Raw genomic sequence first — 26,097 nt, forward strand, 5'->3', positions numbered from 1 at the left:
TAGTTGCCATGGGGAATCTAATTAAAGCAGTGTTGCCTGATCCTGTAAGATACATCATTGTGTATCATGGTGTTGCAGTGGTACCTTAAACAAGTAAAAACTGACATTAAAAATCACAATGTAACGCCATAGGTACCTACTGCAGTACTCCCGTTGCATTAACCATAATTCCATTTTAAATTGACCAACACAAAATAGAAAATAAAGTAATTATTTTCAGTCTCTTCTTAAGCAAAAATGCTAAACAGACACTGGTTCCAGCTTCTCACATGTGAGCATTTTGCTGCTTTTCTCTGGTTTATATCACTGTAAATTGAATACATCTGAGGTTTTGACTCTAGTTCGGACAAAACAAGAAATATTAAAATGTTTCAGAAATTATTTGACATTAATTTTAATTATTGAAGGATTATTCAAACATCTAATCAAGGAATGAATCCATAATAGCTCACGAGGCTCATTAGTCTGCTCCGAAATGCCCTTTCCTTTCTTCTTATCTTTTATCACTGTGCTCATTACACTGTTGCTGTTTAGCAGGAAATTTTGCACCCGATGTGAACCTGAATCAGTTAAAGCCCTGGAGGATCAGATAGCACCATAAATCTGATCTTGTACGTCTGGTGTCACAGTTCACCTTAGAATAATTTGTTAAAAAGGTCGACTGACTGCTAACCAGGGCAAAAGTCACTAGATATATGCCATCTTTTTCTTTCCATTCAGTTTAAAGGCTTATATAAAGCTAAAGTCTTCTTGTTGCTACCAGTTGTTTTAGACAGACAGCCATTGCCAGCAAACCCTTTCAAGGAACCTTATCATCGCTCTGATTAACACTCTGCCTAATGGGAATGCCAACTACCTCAGTAATTCTTAGTGTTGTGAGCTTTGTGCCATCTTTGCCAGAACATATGTCTGGACAAGTGGTCCAATGAGGCTTCTTTCCAAAAATCCTTGTGAGTGACTGTAATACATACTCTACATTTTGCAGGGCTGAAGCCACCAACCATATCATCCATGTAAACCCAGTACATCAGTAACATGCCAGCAGCTGGAGAATCAATGCAGCTGAGTGATCAGTGAGGGACTCTGAGGTTTCACACACACGCTAACTATGTGCATCTGTGTTGAAAAGCCACTGCTTTGGCACGGAGGCTTTCTGACTCAATCAGGTTTTTATTTTTTAAACTCACGATTCTCACTGCATCCCTTTACTGGTGCTCCGAGGGCTTCCCCTACAGATTCCACTGTGTGTGTACACAGCTGCTGTGCAATATGGGCTCGTTCTAATTTGCTCAATTAAACATATTGTCTATAAAAGAGTGTCTTCTGGGGTTTTTCCAGGGAAGTAATTATCAAGTGAAATACCACAGAAAAAATGACTTTTTCTACAGTTGCATGCATCTTAATTTACCAATGGGAGAACGAAGAACTATTGAACTAAGCTACTGGCGGGTAAGAGTCAAACAAAATTCCATCTGTCACGGCTCAGTTGACCTGACTATGGTTGTTAATGATACTGCATTGAAAACAACTGCATTGGACAAATCATTTTCAGGCCTCGCTATTAATAGGAGTGCAGTGAAGATGAAGCACATCAGATCTTTCATCGGGTAATCAGATTACGTGATGAAACCAAACCTGCCTGCCTGCTCCATCAGCCTGTGCAAACACAAAGATGCTGGAAGTGACCGAACATGTCCTAACAGGTAATCTAGTGGTGGAAGAGCAGAGCCTGGGAAAAGAAGAGTTTCTGCAATCCCACCCAAAAAGTGCACTACAAAACTGCACTACTACTAAAGAACAAAAATGATCCAAATCAAGAATATCTTACACACAAAACTTAAACGTTGCATGTTCTGCTTTACTGCATCTGGAAAGTCTACGAGGGCTAACGCATTGGCAAGTAGCAATAAGCAAAAAACTTGAAGTTGAATCGAAAGCCCAGATGTGATCAGTTACTAATTCGCTCTCTATCTTCAATCGCCTAGTAGTAGTAGCCTTTAGTCGTTGGTTCTCAAAAAGTTAGCTTAGGTCAGGTCAAAGGTCAACAATTTTTAACTTCAGGCACAACTAGGGCTGCAACTTATGATTATTTGCATTATTGATTCATTTTCACAATTGTTTTGTTTATAAGTGTCAGAAAACAGTAAGAAAGTTCTCAAACTTTCAGACGGTGGCATCAATGTCTTTTGTCCCCGATCAACATGACCTCAGAAGACATTTAGTTTAATATCATGAATGACACCGAAAAACTTCAAATACTCAAATACAAAATGACTGATGATTTTTTGACAATCATAATAGCTGCCAATTAACTTTCTTATTAAATTGATTAATTGACCAAACGTGGCTGCTTTAGGAACAACCCTGCACCACAGACATCAACGCAGGACTGTTACAACACAGGCAGGAGGCGCACAAAAGCTGCTTCCTGCTATAATGTGAATACGGTGTATGAGTCTGTCATAAATTATTACTTGTACTAAAGCTAAGGGGTACTAAATCTTCTTTATATGGGTAAAGTAGGTGTTTCTCACAGTTGCAGTCTGGAAAAGGTATAAAATGGGAGGGTCTGGAGAGGAATCCAAATACAATACTGCAGATATAGAGGGAGGACTAGAATCAACAACAGCAGCAGAAAACTCTCCAGTGTGTTTGTGGAGTTGCATTTAAACTAAACTGGACTGTTGCTGATTATCACAGAAGTTAAGTTAGCATTTCTATCACCAACTAAATAAAATAAAAAACATGAAATCTCTTAAATAACAACCCAAAACGAGAGCGTTGCTCTTTGTCCGTGCCAGTGACCAGAGCGACTGTGCACATCTGCATACTGCAAACTACTTTGGGCCTCATCGTAAACCTCATATTACAGGAACTCTAAAGAATACAGGTTTCCAAATGCTTCATTAACTTAGAAAGGTAACATTAGTTAACACTCTTTACTAATTAGCAGGCCAGCCCCACTGTGAAATTCAGATTCAGTGATTAGTTCAGCGTGTTAAAGGGCGGTCAGCATGATGCACTATGAACCCGAGTCTTTATGGCTGCGTGCTGTATATCCAAGACGGCAGTTGCAGAAGAATTGAGTGATGACAAGCATGAATGCAAAGCCAGGTTGTGTTTACTTGAGCGTCTGTCTACCGCCACTGCAGACCAGACACCTGAAGAACAGCTGATGGCAGATGAATAGACAAGCTGTAGGCATTTAAAAACTAAAGTGTGTGTGTACAACTATAATCCTAAACTGACCTTTGTATGACATGCTGCATACAGACTTATATCTGTTTATGTTGCTAAAATAGAAGGCTTACCAGTAAGGATAATTAATTGAGTCCAAGATATATTCTAAAAAACAATAAATCAAATATAGATTCCTATCTTCACCTATCTATAAACTGAAACTTACACTATCTGAGAATTGTGAATAATTTACCTTTAACCATTGTAATAATTAAAGCAATTTATGAGCACTTTAGTGATGGGGCATTATGATGTTGTTTTTGGTGTTTAGTTACGACTACTTTAGGTTAGTGACTTCCTGTATGTCCCAAAATGCCTTTTGATATCAATTGTCTTCTGTGCTCTGTTTTTCGAGCTGAAAATAGCAACACTAGTAAAAACAGTTTTTCTACGCTAGCAAAAAACAAAGAAAGAGTCAAGAGGGAACAATGCTGAGGTATGTTCTGTCAATCAAACTACATAAATTTTTTTTTAAAAACGTCAGAAGAGGGCGTTGTGTGTAAACTGATGACAGATATACAAAAGACGTAACCCAACAGTGCGCTCCATGCTGATCTCGTGGTTATTCTTAGTGGAGCAATTAATTGGCGATATTTTATAGAGCTGAATTATTTTCCACTCAAGCAGGAAATTTTTGACGGTTGTTTAACGTTCCATTACAACATGTTTTGATTCGGGTTTGATGGTGACACGTCATATGTTTTTGCATAAAGGCCTTAGGACACAAAATATGTAATTTCCTCAACACCACTGAGAGGCAGCTCCTCACTCCACCGTGCCCCAGTGCATCATGCTCGTCTACCCCAGCTGTCAGCACATACTACTGTTTAATCATAGGGCCCGGCAGTAGTGAACCCACACACTCTCGGGAGCACTTCACACTCCTTCATTGCCTCTGATGCACAATCACTGAGCATGGTGAGGGCAAACTGAGAGGATGATGCGACCGAGTTGCTCAGTTCAAGTTTCCCTCTGCTCTGCCTCTCTGAGTGTAGCTAAAAACGTCTGCTGCAGGCACCCTCCTCCTACAGCTGTGCGGAGGGGCGTAATATTACAGTGACCTGCCATCTGGTTGACGTTTATGGCTTTGCTACGCATCAGTGAGTGACATATTGGGAGATTCCATTATTTGACGGTTCTTTTGTTTCTGAACCACAATAGTACTGACAGGGCTTGTCATCCAGCACCATGCAAACACAAACACACACACAGACACACACAGACACACACACATTTAAGCATAAGTGCTAATGGTAAAGGAGTGGCTGGAGCAAGCCATTAAGAAAACTCTTATACAAACATATATACACTACAAGGCTGCTATTTGCCACAAAAGCATTCTGCGCCAAGACATGGTGTAAAGGCTAATTGTGCAGTGGAAAATAAGAGCTGCAAGGATACAGTGAGATATTACACTGATTTAATACTGTGACAACATATAGTTTTGATTCAGTGCCTGGTTTTCTTATTGGTCTGAGCTAACGTCATATGCAGAATTTAACAGCCGTGGAATTTGGCTTTTGTTTCGGGTAATCGGATCAGAGGACCATATGGTCGAAACAATGAGGCAGGGCTCTAAAAAAAAAAGTGCTGCATCATCCTTATTCAGCTGGAGCGATTTGACTCTGGGGTCGTGTGGACGTCGCAGTAGGTCTCTGGGACAGACCCAACAAGTAGCTTCAGTGGTAGCGCTGGTTTTGCCACCACTGTATTGGACAGACATTCCAGGTCGCCTGATAACTTGTCTTCCAGAGAGAGAAGATCATACATCATTGCAGATGAGATGATTATCTGAGTTGGTTTTGGCTCGGGAATGCACGCAGTTTTGCTCCCACGCAAAAGTGAGAAAGAAAAACAATAGTGCGCCAGGGAGCGATTGCTCAACGGGTGCAGGTGTCATCCATCATGCCGAGACACACACTGAATGACTAATTCTTAACAGCCACAGGGAGAAGGTCACTGCCACAGGAAGCACAACTCCCCCAGTTAAATGGACTAATACATGAGAGACATACTGGTCACTCATTTCACACGCATACTTGACCCACTGAATGCTACAGTCTTCAGCTCTTACATGTGTTTATAATAGTGTCTTAAATACACATAAAACAATGGATAATGTTTCTAAAATGATGAGTTAGCCACTGTTTGAAAGTTATACGAGAGGGGAGATTCCTTTTATTGTCCTTGATTGACAAAACCGCCAACATAAAAACATAAAGAGGAATAAAAAGAAACGGTTTGTTAAACGTAATAAACGAATTTGTTGCAGAAATAAACATACGTATCACTAATCGTTTTACAAAAGAAATGTTACTACATGATACATTTCTTGGTTCATTGAACGCCAAGGCAGAAAATCATAGCCCGTCCTGTGGTTTGAAGGCTGAGATGAAGCACACTGTAAAAGTGTCATGATGACAGAGTTTCACCTCACAGGCCCACTCGGGTTTTGACAGCGATCCTGACTGAACCTGCAGGTGATATCTCGTGCCTCCATGTCCTCCATTAATACTTTTCAAAACACATCGGATCTGGAATGCTAAACAAACCCTGAGAGCTGCTGCTGCTGTTCACCCCCCCTCGATTTGTCATCTGCAGTAACAAAAGCCAATGTGATATCCATCAGCGACTCGGCCTGGTGCTCTGATTTAGAAACTCTGATTAATCTCAGGTTCTTTTAATGCTCGGTTAGAAATGGAGGTGAAAGAATTCCATACTGATAAACAAAAAGATGCGCAGGGTGAGATTATGAACTCAAGAGAATTATTTATTAACAACAAGCAAGAGATAGAAGAATTAGAAATGTTTTGGGTTTTTTTCCCCCCAAAAGCTATATATAGCTTTTATTGCTTGCATTCCTTTGATTTTAGCTGCCCTTATCTTTTATTATGTACAATTAGAGCCTTGTCTACATTTTTTTATTGTGTTATTTTATTAAATTATAAAACTAATTTGACAGATGACAATAAATTTGCACCACATCTGTAATAAAACACTTACAGTTGGCATAAAACAAGGCAAATCAGGGAAGTGGATGAAATAAATGGGACAAAGGTGCCCAAATAACATGAGGCCTGCTTTGGTCAGGCTAATAAACTATAGTTACTACCAAGTGCCTCAACTGTTTTTAAAGCAAACAGCTGGATTAACAACTGATCACATTAAAATTGAAATGGATCATAAACCATTTTCATACAATAAAGGCGTAACCATCCGTCATAAGAACATATAGGATCACCTCATGTGGAGAGGGAGAAACGTCATTTCATAGATTAAGTGCTTATACATTCTTGTAAATAGCAATTTAAGAAAAGAAAAAAAAGCGCAGAAAGGAAACATTACAAAAAGTGATTTACAATGATGCTCATCTAGATCTCTTGTAGAATTGCCTTGAGGTGGATGAATCTGTTCTCCGCAACTTTGTGTGGAAACAATAATAATCAAACCAGCACGGAAAGGAAAAAAAAACATATTATACTAACTCCAACTCGTAAACCAAACACTGGTGTAGATGAACTGATTATGCAGGAATTTACATATTTAAAAAAACAAAACAAAACAAAACCTTCCAGGACATCTGGAAGAGAGACAGAGCGAGCGAGAGGGAGAGAGAGAGAGAGAGCGAGCTATTAATCACAGATATCACCAATCAGACTTCCTGTCTCGGAAGCGCAGGAGCGTCCCGGTTAACTCCCCAAACAGTCCCTAATTCTGCACTTGAAAAAGCTCAACAGGTGCTTAGAAAAACAAGCGAGGCCATCTCCAATGACGGCGGGGAATTTTTTAACCGAGGGCCCCTCGACGTGATGAGAAAGCATCCCAGCATTCCGCGGGCCTTTACCCGGCTACTGGTTTGAACCTGGTACCTCGGCTTTATCTGTTATCGCCTCCTATGGTGCACAGTGTGCGTTTCCACACAACAAGTAGGCCTAATTGAAGAAAAAAAAAATAAAAGTAAAAAAAATCTAAAACTAAGTCTGAGTCTTTTTTAATCTAATATGTTAATTAAAACAGCCATATTATTTCCCTTACAAATCATTTCTTATAATAAATAAATAAATGAATCTGAAAAAATAACATTGCCACCTCAGTTTCATTTGCCAAAGTTTTGAGGCACCTGTCACTGAGCCACCACATCAAAACAACAGAGGTGAAATTAAAAAAAAATAAACGAAAGAAAAACAACAAAAAACCAAAGTGCCTTTCGATAAAAAGAAGAAGAAAAGTAATTGATTCTATGACAGTTTTTGACAAATGTTCTACTTACATAGTTTTGCGTTAGCTTTAACTTTTTTCTACCCCTTCTGACAGTGACAGTAAATAGTTAAACAGTCAAGTTAGCGGAGGGCTAAATCATAAGTCTTTAGTGTGGATGATCTATGTACGCCCTTTAGCTCTGGTGAACTAATCATTTCTGATTGATGCATAACATCACTATCAGTGTGCCAGCAAGGAAATGTCACCACAGAAAATATATTTAAAAACTGTATATACTAAGAAATACAGAGAGATTCATCTTGAATGTAACAGACTTTCATTTATATGTTAAAGTCCCACACTCTAACTTTAAAACATGCGCATAAGTGTAAAAAAGTGCAATTTGATCACTCCATAAAACGTAATTTGAATCCTCCACGCTAAATTGAAAGAACTGTTACAAAGTCTCTTGCAACCTGTTGACAGATCTGACAGTCCTCAACGCATAAGTTGAAAAAAAGGAGGGAAAGTCTGTTAACTTGAACTGTCACTTACCTTTTTTGCCTAACCGACAGACAACAACCTCAAAACATACAACTCCTGCCTTTATTTATTTATTGTATACCCTTTCCAAATAGCTACTTAGGTAAATAAAGAAATGTGATAATAATGCTTAAATATATGGACTAATGCAGCAACGAATATCCCGTTTGAAAATGATAAATTGAATTTTCAGTAGCTGTCTACCATTTAGATTGATAGTTACGCGTCATGGTGCATTTTTCCCCACTGGCTAATGTGCAGAGACAGCTTGGGTATGTCCCTGTCTGTCAAACTTCAGATGAACTCTGTGATATTGCTCAAAGTGTAAAAGTGTGTGTGTGAGGTGTGTGTGTGTGTGCTGTTGACTTGGTCAGACCTGTGCTGCCTGTGCTGATCAAATGTAATGATAAGATAGTGACAAATTGACTGACAGACAGTCAGCCGGCAGTGTCGGAGACCCCCGCCCCTCCTCCCCACCACCCTCCATAACTGTCACTGGTTTCTTGACACGTGTGGTCACAGTTTTTTCTATACATGATCATCTGATGCAAATGCAGCACGGAAGTGGTGACAGGAGGAGAAGAAAAGAGGACAAAATGGATGCAAAACCTGGTGTAACTGATGTTCGACAGGAAGTTCTCTGTGTCATCTCAGCCTGATTCTTTCACATGGATCATATTTAAACAAATTGTTTCCAACTCCTGCAGGACACCTGTAACCATCTAAATAAACTGTAGTAATCCTCCAACAAAGGTTTAGAGGGATTGCCACATACAATAGGTCTACACGTATCAGCACAACATGCAGCTACAAAGCCTTCAGGACATTGTAAGAATAGCTGCTACAATTAGGTCATGATGAACCAGTGGAAATTATATATATATATATATATATATATATATATATATATATATATATATATATATATATATATATATATATATATATATATATATATATATATATATGTTTGAAATCTGGCGTATGTGAGTGATCTTCTTGTCCCACCCTTTAACTTCCATATTTGCCTATAAATAGTGAATCTCCCCTAATTCATATTAATTCATACTGACTCGATTAACACAACAATGGCAAATAAGATATAGTTTAGTGGACAGAGTAAATGTTGCAGGCTCAGACGGTCGGACCCTCTCCAAAAAAAGAAGTGGCCTGACATAAAAATATAAGCCAAATGGTGTATAGCCTTACACAAACAGAGCATTTGAGCTATGGATGGAAAACAAGGGACACTGGAGCTCAATCCCCTTGATGAGCGACTTGCAAGAATAATAGGAGAATCCTGAATGGAGTAGTGACGGAGGTGGAGGGGGACACGGATAGGCAAGACGTGCCAAATGACCTACGTACGTAATTTGTATTCCCTCGTTTGAAAAGTGAGTAAATTAAATGTAGCAATCAAGCTGTGTTTATTTATACAAACAAATGAGACATTTTCAATTGCTTGAGTGCGTCTCAACCCTCCAGCAGCCGTGTCCTCAAAGAAGCCACTGACTCTATTAACGAGGTCACCAAGGCATTAAAAGAAATAAGAGTTGTTATATGTGACATAAGCTGTACACGGAAAGATGTACTTAATAAATTGGGTAATTTTTTTCCCATACCGTATGCTTTTACAAGTGACGCATCACATCCACATGCTGGCGCATGGCAGTGGCGTTTGGCTCAAATGCGTGGGGATCGGGGTCGGGGTCAGGGCCAAAACAACCAACAGCGTCAAAGGGTAAAGCCACATTCATTAGCTGCACCACATTATGTAGCACAGCACAGGCTTTCACAATTTTGCAAATCTTTTCAGGCTAGTATAAAAGTTTTCCGGCTCATAGGCCATTCATTATCATTGGCCAACAATCTTGCTGGTCAACGAAGTTTCTCTCTCTCTGAAGTCTGCCATTCACCAAATGTTCCAGCCGTGCCAAAGCAACCACTATGTGTGATTACGCCTTTTCATACCCACCCATTTGATTGTATCTGAAAAGCTACCTAATTGTGTAACACCTTCATGTGTGGGGATTACCCTGCATGTAGTTGACAATGAAAAGGCCATTATTTCATTGACAGTTGAATGAAACTATGTACTCATACCTGCCTGACTAAAGCACTGAAAACAGTATCGGTTTAAACACAATTTGGCTGACGGTTCACTTTATAATTTATGAGAATACATTTCATAACATGCAAATATTGTTTAATAATTACAGATCCAATAAAATATGAAAATTACTGATTAAACTGTACAACATATTTGGGGGTTCTTCTGCAACAACAGATATTTCCGTTTGTATTAATTATCCTAAATTGCGGGGGGGGGTTTGTGTGTGTGTGTGTGTGTGTGTGTGTGTGTGTGTTCACACTCCAGGGACTATCAAACAGGTGTTTGTTTTATCACTCTAAGCATGGCTTTTATCTGTTTTTGCAAATGAACTGTGGTAATATTTTGATTTATTTTACACAATGGTATCAATTTCAAAACATTTGAGTTTCATCCTTCTGTCATCAAAGTTCCAGTTTTCTCTCCAGATAATATGTGCACACATGGGTGAAAGTTTCCCTCGGGTTTGTTTCATAAATATAGTATTTTAATAAATATAATATTATTATAATATATTTATAAAGTAATTTTATATAGTGATATAGTGGCTTGTGCCTATTTCTTCTGTTCCTTTGCAATGCTTATAAATGAGACGCAAGGCCTCTAAAAAGATTAAAAGCAAACATGCTGGGAATCATTTCCCAGTTAACAGCTCACAAATCAAAGACGTGCATCTGTGGGGGGGGGGGTGTAGCTATGAACACACGACTGAGTATGACACACACTGCAGTACATCATAATTTATTCATATGGTGATGCACATATCAATATTTCAGATTTTCTATGTGAAATTCCGAAAACTTGGGAAGAGACAAGGCCGTAGGTAAGATTTTAGAAATACTGAGATTCAAGTCATCCCTACCCCCACCCTAGACCCCCTTCAAAACTTTATGGATAGACAGCGGACAGACAATTAAAATAAAAATATACAACTGTTCAATTACACTTTCTGCAAATCGTATTTCCAAAGCCTTCTTCACACTGGCCAGGAATAAAATTAGTATGGTGAAATACTTAAGCATTTATCTAATTGAATAAATCTACATGTAGCCTTTAATTATGAACATTTCAGCATATAACTTCCACTGGGCTGCTAGAACCCCTCAATTTCCAGAAAAAAACTGAGGACCTAAGTGACCTCAATATTGGCTACGCGGCCCTGCGGGACAGAAATATTCAAACATATCTGTCACTTCATAAACAATAAGGTATTGGACATGGCTGTAAACCCCATATTTTGTCGCTATGTAAACACTGTAGGAATATTATGCTTATTATTCAGACAGCTTCAGATTCACAGCCATATTTCTTAGATCTTATCCAACTGCCAACAAGCCCTTCATAACATTTCCCGAATCAGCAGCTGAAGACCATGTAACCCTTTAATTCAAATAAAAACATACAAATCACCAAAACTGGCATTAAAACATTTTCTCGTGACAACACTGCAGTGCTAAATGACTTTACTCCGCTGCCAAAACTTGCTTGTGTACTTTCCCTAAAAACTCACCTGTCTGCGCCATTTCATCAAGCCTCCACACATGCCCACAGGACAAATCTAGCCTGAAAACCACTAAAGCAGAAACTTGGCTGTTGGCACCGAGGTTTTGATTACTAGACTGTAATTACATGCACTTTATAGGAAAAGCATAAATGGTTGTGTTGCAACATAATTAAAATGTTTATCAAAAGTGACAAAGAGGTTTTTTTCAATTGGAATTTATTATATTAAGATGAGTCAGTGCAGCAGACAGATCTCACTTTAAATCCAGTCAAGTGGGGTGGAAGATTACAAGTAACCAAAACAAGAAGAAAACACAAATAGTCCATCACCACACATAACTCTTCTCTACTGCCATCTTTGTTGGGGTTTTTCTACAATCAGAGACATCTAACAAGTCAGACAGCAAAATAGAAACAGTGATGTTTATTTGTCTGCGTCACAGATAAGATTGGGATAACAGCGAATTTCAACTGATGGGAAAGATATGAAGCTGAAATGGAAAAATCTCACGCCCATGTTTCATAATATTTTACTACTGATGGTAACTGTCTTCTATTTTTCAAAATAATCAAACTCATTACTCGTCATTCTGCGGTTTTCATCCTATATTAGTCATGTTAAATAATTGCACCATTTAGCAACTGCTGTCTGTATAATACAAACACAACAAAAAAAACCGAAGATACAATCAAAGGGTCACTGAACAAGTTGTATAGCAGTGATACAGAACCAGAGGGGCAGTTGCCAGAGATTATGTCGAATGATCATGTAGCTCAGAGAAAAGAAAAAAGGATAGAAGTTACAATTTAGTTTAAAAATAGACAGTAAAAGTTGCTTAGACACATACTGCTTTTGGTGATTTGTTTCTGTTGTATACTGATCTATGCGAGAGGCACTGGTAAATTATTTTTTAAAAATTGATATTATCAATTATTTTGAGATTTTAAATTGCAGCATCAGAAAAAAGTCGGCCTTATTTTTAAGAATCAATTGATATAATGCCTTTTAAGACTTTTTAAAGATCTTCGGGAACGTTGTATAAGTGGGCTTTGCTAAGGATACGTTTGCTATTATTCTGTTCTTAAGTGCTGAAATGCAGGAACATGTTTTGTTATTTGTGACAGTGGATAATCTTGTACGGTAGTTGTAATGTGTACGTGTAAAAATGTGCTAAAAATGTAACGATGAGATTTAGAGGAATCTGCAAATGAGGTCCAATCGAAACAAGCTATGTATAAAGTCTCTAACATGTGTTACAGTTCGGAATACAGAAGTTGGTAATGAACCAGAATTAATGTAACTTAAAATAAATTTGAATTCAATTTGTTCCCTGCCTCCCGTGGACGTGAGTACATTACATTTTCACAAGATTTAATTCAGAGGGACGGGAGTCGAAGATACCAACATACTTTGCGGATTAAGTGGCCTAGGCCTGTAGGAAAATGAACAAACAAAATGGATAACAAAATGTGTGTGAGGCTTATTTTTTTAGTATATTTATCATCACAATAACCAATCGCCTACAAGCTACGACAGGCCAACTGCACAGGACACTAACCTGAGCAGTGTTAGCTGTGGCGTGAGAAAACCTGCAGGCAAGAGAGCGGAAAAGTCAAACTATATATGACTTTGACTTTTCCGCTCTATATATATATATATATATATATATATATATATATATATATATATATATATATATATATATATATTGCTAGTGTGGATAAATGGTTTAAAGCTCAAACTGCTGTCAGGCAAAGTGGTACTTCAGTAGTATAAATGATAGCCTGACAACACCTACTGGAAAAAACAAGAGCCTAAAGCCTGAACATCAATAATTCAAGAATGACTGGGTAATGTATAAAAAAATAAATAAAAATATGCTCACAATATTCACTTCGATATGATTCAAAGTGACGCATAACAGCTGACAGAGCTGTAAGGGTGAAAAAAAAAAAGTTACCACTGGTGTATGTATGTGCTTCCATTTGAGCTGCTAACATAGCAGCACTGGAAAAACCATCATTGAAAATAAAAACAATGCCTGGTATCGCTTCACTGCTACAAACCAATCAAAACGAACATGTTTCTCCATTCTATGATGGTACTTCTGAGCTTACACAGAGCACTACGACTGGGTCATTATATGGTGAGCCTTTATAGTATGCTGCTGAGTGATGTGAAGCAGAATAGCAACATGGGTAGTAAGTGGACTTCCCACTGTAGACACCACCATCATTAACTTCACCACCACGTCACCACATCACTGCAGCATCACCACGGCTGCCGACACACCCACTCGCCCTACAACCTCCAGTCTACAGCCAATTCACCTTGTGTAAACAGAGATTACACCTCATCCTATCCCAATCCCCTAGAGGACACAACTGTGGTGTTACTGTCACCTAGTGGACGGATGCGAGACAGAGATTGATTAATACACAAAGAGGTGAGACGGAGAGTGATGGAAAGCACATGTGGGAACTGCACAAAAGATGGCTCTCTGCCTGAGAGGAAAAGAAAGCAGCTGTAGAAGCATATTTCATTTAATGTAACAAGAAAAAAAAAAGGTTGCAAATTATCCGTCACTACACCGTGTCACTTTACAAATGATGATCTCTCTTCGTCACAAAAAATTTAAGAGATATATCTAGCCTTTGAGACCTTTTCACTGGTTTAGACAATCCTTTTCCAGGGACAGAGCTGACCACTCAGCCAAAACAAGCACAACGTTTTCCCGGAAGCTCACCTGAGTCCATAAAAGCCAATAATAGAGCCAATGATTGGGAGGGAACAGCAATAATGGAGTTTTAGTGAGGCAGTAAATTCTTTAATTAGTTGTTAACACCCGGTGTCTATATGGACAGGTTGAAGCTCCCCCCATTCCTCGTTGCTGTCTGGAGCAGGCTGAATGGACATTCAGACGGAGGGCCTTAAAGCGGGTGACTCATCTTTTAAAAAGAGAAAAGACCATCACCTCTGCATTTAATAGGCTGTAGAGCACCTGTATGTCATAACAGTCAGCTGCTGAGAGACGTTAAAAGCTACAAAAGCCATCACGTGATAGCTTACTTGTATCTGAGGACTGAAAATACAGGCTGGGTAGAGATCTTCTTTGGGCTCAGGCCTCATGCTGCCTGGAAGAAAAACCTTTTTGGCTGACATTATGGGATGCATCATGGGAGAGGCGTTCTCCAAACATACAATCTTTGCGGGTAAAGAAAAGGGCTGAAAGGTAGATAAATGCAAATGATGCAGGGACTGAAAAACCAGCGGACATTCCTGGAGAGTGATACAATCTCTCAGTCCACAAACTATCCCTGGTAGGAATGATACAGTAGAGGAGAGAGTGAATAAGCCGACCGGGTGGTCTGTCCTTTTTGTAGTGGGGTTGGCGGATGGGTGTGATTGAGGGGAGTTAAAAAGAGATGTGAGGCTACAGTAGTAGTAGTGGTAGTAGTAGTAGCAGAGGCAGGACCTGCAGCAGCAGCAAAAGGGAAGTACCCAAAGAGAAGTACCCACATGGTTCACTCTTGTCCTAAGCTGGGAGAGTTAAAGGCAGGAAGCCATTACCAAAGTGTAAATGCACTCAGCCATCACTGCTTAAACACAGTCGAAATATGTTCCAGCACTTGAAAAGAAAAAAAAAAGAAAAAAAAGTAGCGTGTGGGAGGAGATCTGTCCCATACAAACACAACACGGCTCTCTTGTCCCTTTCAGCCTGAAATAAAAGGCGCTGGGACACGTTAAGGCCCTACACAAGCCTACCAGCCTCACACATAGCGCTAGCAGGCTCGCTGTGTCTTTTTCCAAACATTGCATAACCCAGCTCCAGATGCACGCCGGTGGTTTGAGCCTGATGAGAGACCGTGATTATGTTACATACGGTGGTGGTTGGATGCAATAATTATGCAATCAGCAGCACAGCTTTGTGTTATGTCTATGATTTATCAACATTATTTGAATGGGGGTAATTAATTGTCGCAACCGGGCGGGCTTAATGGCTCACTGTGCGACAGGGCATCTGACGGCTTTTGTTTTGGCAGATGGCTTTGTGCCACGTCGCTCATCCAGTACCAGGGAAACCAAACAGAGTCTTAATCATAATACATGCCTTGCCCACTGCCTATCAGGGCTTTCTAAATCATATACAAACAGAGTATAGATATACAGATAGGAGAACAGATGTAGAGGCCTAGAGAGACAGAAACTTGTCCATCATGATCTCTGTGAATAAAGTGGAGGAGATAAAAAGAAGAAGAAAAAGGTCAAACTGGGAGAATCCAGCATACACCAGAACAAACATGCCATTATTCCTGCAATCTTAGACAGTTAAGTCAAGATTTGTATACATGATCACATATCACCCAAGCTGGAAATGAGAGGCAAGGCTCTCTAGCTGTTGTCAGTAAAGAGACAAACCCCCGAGCTGCTCCACTGGCACTGAATGACAGACCGACTCTCTGCACAGGTTCGGTGTCCGAGGTGATGCTAAAAAGGGTCAAGCAAACATTCTTTGAGTCCATAAGTCTCCGATTCATTGTCAATGGTGCGTATCCATGTTTTGTCTCATGATAGCATCAGATTATAGCCTTGGTTCTCTGGTTTCTGTCTTTGTGAAGGTAGAGGAAGGAACTAAAGATCACAGAAATACAGATGTGGCATTTAGAAGAAAAGTATTTGCAGAAGTGTATTGCACAAGCATTAAAAGCTCTGTCAGAAACATGGTAGTTAACAAGCTTAAGGCAACAAACAAAAGCTAAAAAAAACTTATAAAGTAAAATTCAAAGCTTCAGTGAGTTCATTTCACATGTGTGGATGTGAAATTGTTAATGAAATTCAGCAACACGCAAGAGAAATAGCTCCATCATCCTGTAATTGAGGGGTCAAGATCTCCTCGTTGGACAAACTCCAACTGAACCGTGCACGGCTGCGGTGGTCGCTTTTATCCTGCTATTTGTCAGAAAGGCTGAAATAACTTCAAACTGTCAGCAGAGAATTATGAATGAGAACCGCTTTTGGAAAAAAGGGGGTGAGGGGCGTGTGGAAGGGGGGGTAGGAGTCACACTGTAACCAGAGTAATAAAATCAAAAGAAGGTGTTTGACGAGTTCCAAAACGTAACACGTCATTTGATCTGATTGGTGAAATGAGATTATTAGTAGAATCAAACTATTAATGTTCATGGAGCATGGAGGTTTTAAGCTGTTTTATTTGATTACAAAGTATAAACTTCTTCAAAGAGTAAAATTACATGCTGTTGAAATATTGATTTATAAATTTCAAAGATCATTTTTATCTTTGCGTCAAATGGAAATACTTTTATTTTCATTTGGATTTGGACATGTAAAGGTTCATAAAAATAACAGATGACACCTTGGCGTGGCGTGCCTACAATGTGTGGGGGCTTTTGTGTGGAAGCCAATCGGGCCCTGGGACAGATCCTAACATGTCCTAAAAGGATCCGTCAGTTTGCTTATGTTTAGCCATCACCGAGGCCAGTTTGGCGAAAGTAGTTGCGTGGCCTGTGTACATTTGAAGCAAGAGCGAGAAGCTGCGGTGTGAGTGTAGCAAATGCTTTTCGGGCACCGGCCTTGCTATGACAGATGCTGACGATGAACTCTTGACACTGGCTCAACCAGTTTATGTTCAACATGTGTGTCTCTGTTACTGTCTCTGGTTTCCACTGCCCTGGCTTGCTCACTGTGGACGTAGGTATGTATGTGTCCACGTGTGTGTGTGTGTGTGTGTGTGTGTGTGTGTGTGTGTGTGTGTGTGTGTGTGTGTGTGTGTGTGTGTGTTGAGGCCAGGGAGAGATGAGAGGAGCAGCAGGATCTGTAGCTATCTGGGAGGTTGAGCATAATGACACACCGGGGACAGATTAGGTTCCTGTCCATCAGGGTTCCATCAGGAAGACTCTGATTTACAGCCATGCTGACCAGCCAGCCTGCCCTCCACCCAAAGCAAACACACACGGAAAACACCACCGCCTCTGTGTGGTGGCAGCTGGTGGGCTCCCACACATGTTGCATTTGGCTACTTTGTACGCCGGTACGTTTTTGACTATAACATCAGTGTAGATTTAAGTGTGAGACTGCCTTATAGCAAAAAAGACAAGCTTGAAATCACAATGACGTCAATTTTGAGTTTGTTAAATTCTTTGTGCGTGTGCGTACAGGCTACATAATGCCACGCATGCTACTTACTGCCTACCTCCTCCATAACAGTGGAAGAAGGGAAATGGACAGATCCATTAAACAAGATGTCACCCCTAAACACAACAATGATTAATCACACGCTGCAAATTATAAGCACCTGTATGAATGAACGGCGAAGCAAAGCCCCCTCTCCCACTGTCTGACTGCATGCTTTCACTCTCTCAGACAGCCACCGCCCCGGCCCCCTCCACAACCCCTACCCCCGTGGCCCCTTCTCTTCTCACTGACCCTCTGCCCCCCTGACTCGTACCAAGAGGAAGTCTGCCTGAAAAGAAATAACTCACCACGTACACAAAAGGCCATTTTGACTTAAACTCTCCATGAAATTATAGATTTTGATGTTTTATGCAGAGCCGACCCACAGGAGCTGCGAGGAAAAGTTGTGTGCAAAGGAAACGTGTGACACTTGAATGTGAAATTATTTTATATCAAGAGAGCGTAAATTAATGAAGGCAGTTAAATATTTTTTTAATTAAATCCAAAAGAAGTTTTTATGAAAAGGGTAAATAAAAATAAAAAAAACTAGCCTGATAAAACAAATGGAAATTAAGGTTTAAACTAAACATAGCAGGAAAAAATAGAGTTCTTGTTTTATTCATCTTCCAACATACCGAATTCACTCTCAGAAGACTGAAGGCCCTCTGTGTAAAATCACCTGAATTCATTATGCTAACAAGCCGGCCCTTCTGATAGGCACACGGGCTGATGTGAGGAAATGTGAGTTTGATTAATGTGGGCAAAATTGAGCTGTGCAGACTGCTCCCCAGCCCCAGTTAAAGGAGTCGCCTGCCATCAGGCTCAAAAAAGGCTGCAAGCTGCAGAGCAAGCTCTCCGGCCTGCAGTGCTCCCTGACACTTCACAGCAAATCTGCAGCAGACTCCCCCCCCCTCCCTCCCTCCTCCTCCTGCCACACAAAACAAAACTGCTGGGACCTGAATAAATCTAGCTGGCACACAAAGCTCTAAATGAAAACCATATTCCTGATAGCTTACACAATGAGGGAGATGTCCTTTGTGTTTTCTGTTCATGTTTATACATATCAAATAGACCTGAGCTGGCTTGTCTCTGTCTGTGATCCTGCAGTGCTCTTAAACTAGCCAGACCACAGCAGGCAAGCACGACCAACCGGGCCAATGAAGCAGACTCTCTCTTGAGAGCCAGTCCCAGGAGGCGGACCATCTCACGGAGCGCAGCCGACCTGTTGGCTGGATCCAAAAGCAGCAACCCTTGGCAATCTCTAGCCCTTAAGGCAGAATGGCCCACCACTGCGCATGAAGAAGGCACAGAGGTGGAGAGGGGGGAGGGGAGGGGGAGCAGAGCTGAGCAACTCACAGAGCCCCCAGGTACCTGCCTGTACAGTTGCCTCTCTCCAAATGTTTACTTTGGACCAGACTGGCGGCCAACTGGTTGCAATTGACCCTCTACCAGGACGAGTTAGAGAGTGAACATGAGACTTTTCCTTCTGGGAAAAAGATGGAGGAAAGCCACACACGTACTCAGACTCTAAAACGCACACATGCATACAAACGCATATCAACAGATGAAAAGCAAAACTTAAAATAATACACAAATCACTTCACTGATACAAAGAAACAATATACATAAAAGAACAACCAATTTATGCTTGAGGTAAACTTCTTTGCTGAGGATAAAAGCAAGACCTCAAAATTAGAGTTGGAAAGTGGCCACAAGTCAATGGAAGACTTAAAAACTACACCTGCCACAGGTGTTAAAGCTCAGGCCTGCTCACTCTCAGACTGGTGGAAAACAGGGTGGCAGGAAGACTGGGCAAAGTCAGACAATGTCACCAACAAAAACACTCCAATTCTCCACACTCAGAGCTGTCCTCTGTGATCCCATGTGTTGACTGGCTGGTCATCCACCCGGCAGCAGCAGGGAGAGGCTGAGATGTGATGAGGCAGGGTTGCAAAGAGGAGGCCCGCTGGCCCCATAGACTAAATAAAACCTCTTAATCCTCATAAACTGCTCCATATGAGTATTACATCCCTAACTCTGCACAGGACTTCCAAGGGAATGGAACTCATTTCGAGGGTAAAACATTACCAGGATTCCTCCTGTTGCTGCCTGGCTTCCATAATAGATTCCGTGTTCTGCTGAGGCCCGCTCTGATGCGAACCCTCAATTTCCCCGCAAATATCGATGACAGAACGCGCTTATGATGAAAAATGCCCCGGAAAATGTAAATGAGGGGGCTGGCGAAATGAAATGATTACAGTCTATGAGTAAGCATGTGTGTTCGGACAGGCAGAGTAAAGGATACAAACAGGCCCATTAGGGATTCGTTGTGCCGCATGAGGAAAAAAAGAAAACAGTAAAGCCGACTTGCCACCCACTTGCTTAACATGATCATGCAGGCCTGCAGAGTTGATATGATTCATCAATAAAAATCACATTTAAAATAAACACCTCCATGTAACCATTTCCCTTGTCAGTACACCTGAGTGGTGAGCGTACGTCGGCCTGGGCAGGAAACAAGGCAGGAGGAGGTTTGGGGGGGGGGGGGGGGGGGGGGCAGGTTGGCATTTCACTCCAGGCCAGTCATTTGTCACAATTGTCACAGAATGCACAAACACAAATTACTGAATTATAACTACGGATGTGTGTCTTGCCTTGGCTAAATCAAGAGAGCGCTGGGAGCTGTCATAACAGGGGCTGGTGGTGTCTGGGCCACCATGAGGGTGGAGCAGGCATCCCAGGCCCTTTTCTGTGACTCCTCTTCTGGCCGTTAGGTGTTTATTGGGGTAAAAACAATGTGAATGCATGGCTGACTTACATGAAGGTGGTTAGGCTAACTGAAAATACACGAATAGTGAAGCAGAGAGAAAGCGTATGTTAAAAAAACAAAAAACAAAAAACAAAAAACCAGAGTAAATTTTTAAAAAGCGATGTAATCTGGTAAAGGGGTGAATTTATGAAACAAATTTAAGGATTAATTAAAAATGTGTAAAACAATCAGCAAGAAAATATATTAATTAAGAACAATAATATGATCTGTTTGTAAAAACAGTATTACAGTTTATTTTGTGAAAAGATTTTTCCAGTTATTTTTATGCATTTATTTCCATTAATGTGTATGAAGTGGGGAAGGCAATTAAATACTTGCAGTCTTGGTGAGTGTGAACAGTAGGAGGCATAATAAGCTTTGGCTTCAGCCTCCACCCTTTCCATTTTTGTTTAATGCTGTTTGGAATGTATTTGGGTTTGATAACTGCATTTTTCTTCATGAGCTACAGGCTGAAATAAAACTTGATGATGATGATTTTGATTAAATAAAGTTGGTGAAGAGACAGAAATAATTAAAAAGTAATCTTTACAAGTGAAATAAACAACCTGATGCATATTAAGAGGTGCGACAGTTAGTATTTTAAAACACCAATACATCATTGTCACATTAACTGTGATATATTGGTGTAATTATTGTAAACAAACGACCAGTAGCCTCTGTCTCACATAAACCTTCCTGCTTCCTGTCCAACACATGATGTTGATTCTTGAAATGTTTATTGTAGAGGGTAAACACATTTCTGTTGACACATTACAACACTGCGAGAATATCTGAGAGCTTTTGCTCTTTTTGATTTGGAAGAACAACGTGCTTCTATTTTGTGCTATAACGTAAATTAACGGTTACCAATCCTTTTAGCAATGTTACCATGATTATTCTGCTAATTTAAAGCTTAAGATTTAAAGATTTACTGATACAGAAATACTACAGTGTAGTAAAGCGAGTGTAGTAAAGCGACTAAATGTCTCAGCCAGCTACATTTATCGTGCTGAAATGAAATCCCCAGTGTTACAAAAGGGTACTGGTATGTGCCTGACTCGCTCTGTTGTGCAGCGAGTGTGTGCCGAGGTGAACCACACAGGTACGGTGGGCCAGACACAGGAAACGTATTAACATGGACCACCGTTTACTCTCCTAACCACACTGCGTTCCACAGGGACATGGATAAAAAGCTCAAGCCAAAGTCTCTTCTCTCTCTCTCCCTCTCTCTCTCACACACACACACACACACACACACACACACACAAACAAATGCAAACATATAAATTTAGATATACTAGACAGGTATACAGACAAACCAACAAAAATCTGAATATATACTGGAGAAATCTAGATATATTGAATACAGATATACAAACACACAAATTAAGCCATGCACAGACAAATTAAATTCAAACACAAATTTAAATATTTAAAAAATACACACATCCACAGATCCAAGCATGCAAACACAATTTCAAACACACACACACACGCACAGTCAAACTCCTACAGACAGACAGGCATGCCTGGTTTATCCGTCTCTCCGTGTTAACACCTGTCCACATAGACATTCACACACTATCCATTAACACCTACATAAAACACCTACAGGCACCCGTATTCTATTAGAGGTCAGCGCCCGGCTCCTCAATTTCATGGCCCATGTATGAGGGCGGCAAAGGTGAATGTGATGACAGAAGGGCAGGCGAGCTGCGCGGCTGACTATCACTATATATATATATATATACATACATACATACATACATACACAGACACAGACACAGACACAGACACACACACACACACACACACACACACACACACACACACACACACACACACACACACACACACACACACACACACACACACACACACACACACACACACACACACAGGCAGCAGACATGCGTGAAATGCCTTGTGCACAAACCTTTACATCTCAATTAAAGCTGCGAGTATCATCTGTTTGTATAGATTGAATTGAGGCTCTGGAGCGCAGCAGAAATATACAAAAAGTAAACCTCAATGTGCTGAATTTAAATATGGAAAAATTAGATTTTGAATGCTCAGTTTCCTGCACATCTATTCATATTCCCTTCTTTAAATGGCAATCTCTGCTTTCCATTTTTCTCTCTTATTCCCCACTCCCCTCTCCCTCTCTCTCTGAGGTATTAAGTTGTTCTCTTTGGCTATCTGGCTCTCTCCAAGCTCTCTCTTTCTTTCTTTTTCTTTCCCTTTTTTTCTCTCACTCAGGAACTATGTCTCTTCCATGGCTGGGAGGTTGTAATTTGTTACAGGCGGCTGGGCAGGCAGAAAGGTCTCCCTCTTATCTGGACAAGGGATCACCAGGAAAATCATATCAGAGGGAAGGCGTGTTTAAATATAGCCGTAATTGCGGCAATCATTTCTTGCTGTCTCTTCAACCCCCCACCCACTTCTGCCTTAAAAAGGCCCCACCCTCCGCCCCTCTAACTTTCTCCAGTCTTCCCTTCAGTTCTCCAACCCCCCCCCCCCCCCCCCCCCCCCCTAAAACACCAACCCGACCATTCCCAATTCCCCGACGTTTTTCCCCTGGCTTTTCGGAACGACCTCCCTCTTCCCCAGCGTTTCCTCCTCTAGTATCCAGTTAATCCTGGCTCGTGGTGTGGGCTCGGGGGGCTGACAGTTGCATGACAAGGAATGTTTCCCTTTGTAAGAGCCTACTTCCTCCTCGCGCAGTTTTAGCCTAATTGAAATGTTTCCTATTGAGCTCAATCAAGGGGGCAATTACCTAATTATTCGCTTATGCCTAACTCGACCCTGTAAGAGACGTGGAGCTGGAGAGAGGGGGAGAGGGATGGAAAGAGGGGAGAGAGGAGGGGAAGTTGGGGGGGGGGGCAGAAATATTGAGATAAAGGCAGTAAAGAAGTGAGGAAAAAAGAGACAAATTAGACTAAGATCATTTTTCCTTTTACTCGAGGGAACATATTCATATACTGTGAACAGAATTCAATAAGTCTTGGTACTGAACATCAATGGAGTACATAGAAAATGTCAACAGAAAATCACACACAATAAAAAACAAAGTCATTTGCCGTTTTAAGTGACATTTTTTTGAAATGGTAATTAAACCAGTATGCCTCATTTAAAGATATTGCCACTCGATTTTAAGAGAAATGTCATCGCCAAGAAGAGAAACTTTTTTTAACTTGTGCCATGAAAAAAGAAAAGGAAAAAAAAAACATTTCAAGACTCAATACGAGACTAAGTTAAGATGCACTTTTTTTTTTGCAGTACACAGAGGAAAAAGGTGGTTCTCTGAGAAAGCGTCTGGTTTTATGGGCTCATAAGGAAAAGTATTATCAAAGAGAGGAGCGAGGGGGACGGGGGAGACTAGAGGGAGACATTAAAGGAGCTGGAATGTTTTGTCCCAGCTCAGCCAGCCTCCAACACATTTAATAATGAGACAGGTAATAAAACACACTGGCACACGCAGCCTCATATACACCCGAGTACACATATCAGGGCAAATGGGAGGACGTGTTTTCATACATTTTCTTCCAAACTGACATTAAAATAGATTGCCTATGTCATGTTCTGAACCATAATAAACAAAATTTTATAGCTCATTTGAAAATGGAGTATGTTAAAAAGCAATCAGTACGTCGTTAAAAGTATCCATCTTGTGTAAAGTAAAGCTTTACTTCTGAATAATTTATTTCACGGCTGTGAATAATGTGCTTCAGCCGTGCGATGGATGGCGTAAATATCACTACCTGTGTGAGGGAGGCTGTGTATTTTCTGATTTGAATTCTGTCCTTCTTCTCTCTCATCTCTTTAAGCCAGCCCCTATATGCAGCTTCAACAAGTGTTGGCTGGATGACTCTTAAATCAATCATTTAAATATATGGATAAATCAGCGAGCCGTCTGGGTTTAAGCACACATGCCGTAGCTTAATTCACCCGAGCAAACGAGCACAGCAGCCATATTTCAGCCAACATGTGCACCACTGTTGTCTAAACAAGCGCTGCAAGGCAGGCCGCAGAGGAGGGTCCTGGCTGGAGGTCATGGAAAGCAGTTATAATGCACGCACACAAACACATACACACACACACGAAAATACATATACACACACGGGCTGTGAAGGGAGTGAAGGGCCTGGCTTGAGGTCATGGAAATCAGTTATAATGCCGCCTTTCACCAGGGAAAATGAGAGGAGCAGGGTATCACACAAGTTTCTTTCCTGTGACACATATGAGCATGTGGACACACAATAACGCATGTATGGCGCACACACGTGCACTCAATCCTTGAGCTGAGGCCTTAAAAACTCACAAAAATAAGCAGGCAAACATATGATGGTCTGATATGCTCACATACATACACACACACACACACACACACACACACACACACTGACCTCTATGGTCCACAGAGAGAAGAAAAATGGAAGCCCACTCTCTCGCAGGCTGGGTGGGCTGGTCAGCTGGTCTTAGCGGGGCAGTGCATCTGGGAATTCTGCTAAAACGCTTTACACACACACACACACACACACACACACAATTTCACCTCACCATTTTCACAATTTGATAGAAACATATGAGACGGGTGCTTCCACGGCCAACAAGATGATAAAGATGGGAAAAATGTAATTTTTAAAATCCAAAATGCTAAACTAAGCAGAGGCATAAGAAGAGGAGGGGGAAAAAAAGGCTAAGCACGGACGGGAGAGCGGATCTGCGGATCGTCCAGGTGGTCCTTACCCCCGCAGCCTGCACGGGTACAGCACTGACGTGAAGGGCAAAACCTGAAACCCATGCAAATGTGATCACCAGAGCTGGCCTTGATTGGGACGGCCGCATATGATTAAATATAATTGCAAAGAACCTTTTCCAAATGCCTCGGTGGTTTTGAAGAAGTAGGAAGGAAGGATTTAAAACCCAATTCCCAGCCTTTTCTGAGAAACGAGAGAGAAAAAGGAGGTGTACGTGCTTCTTTAATCTGAATCTTACAAAACAGTGAGACAGAGAGAAACCGAAAGAGAGAGAGAAAGAGAGAAGGGGAGATACAAAAATTACTCATTTCAAATTAGGGCTGGTTTTTACATGCACACACTGAGCAGGAGGCTTTGTTGGCAGATAGAGTACGCTGAGGTTGAGGGGCAGACCCGTCACACATGGATGATTGATGGCTCAGTCTGAATGCTTAAGTCAACAGAGCAGGAGCACGTCTCGGCAGCCCGGCCCAGGCCCTCCACTCAGCACCTATTTAAGGGTCAGGTGCTTCAGAACACGCTCACTGTGCAACTTCTCCCATTATCTTATCAAAGCTGTGACTGAGAGGTAAGGAAAGAAGGGATATAGCCACTCAGCTGTAAAAACCACGATGTGCAGGATAGTGATGTGTTTGAGTTTTGAGTGTGTTTTATGTTTGAATAGAGCAGCAACTAATATTTTCAATTTTGATAAATCTGTCATATATTTTTCAATACTTCCAATTGATCATTTAGTTTATAA

The 26,097-nt window shown here is 40.9% G+C and overlaps 1 protein-coding gene across 1 annotated transcript in view; it reads right to left on the bottom strand.

The window, feature by feature from the left end:
• The window catches only part of slc25a21 (solute carrier family 25 member 21), a 92,444-nt gene that overhangs the window by 29,235 nt on the left and 37,112 nt on the right, over positions 1–26,097 (bottom strand). The window lies entirely within an intron of this gene.

The sequence above is a fragment of the Scomber scombrus genome, chromosome 19 (genome assembly GCF_963691925.1).
Source record: "Scomber scombrus chromosome 19, fScoSco1.1, whole genome shotgun sequence".
In the NCBI taxonomy this organism is placed as follows: Eukaryota; Metazoa; Chordata; class Actinopteri; order Scombriformes; family Scombridae; genus Scomber; species Scomber scombrus.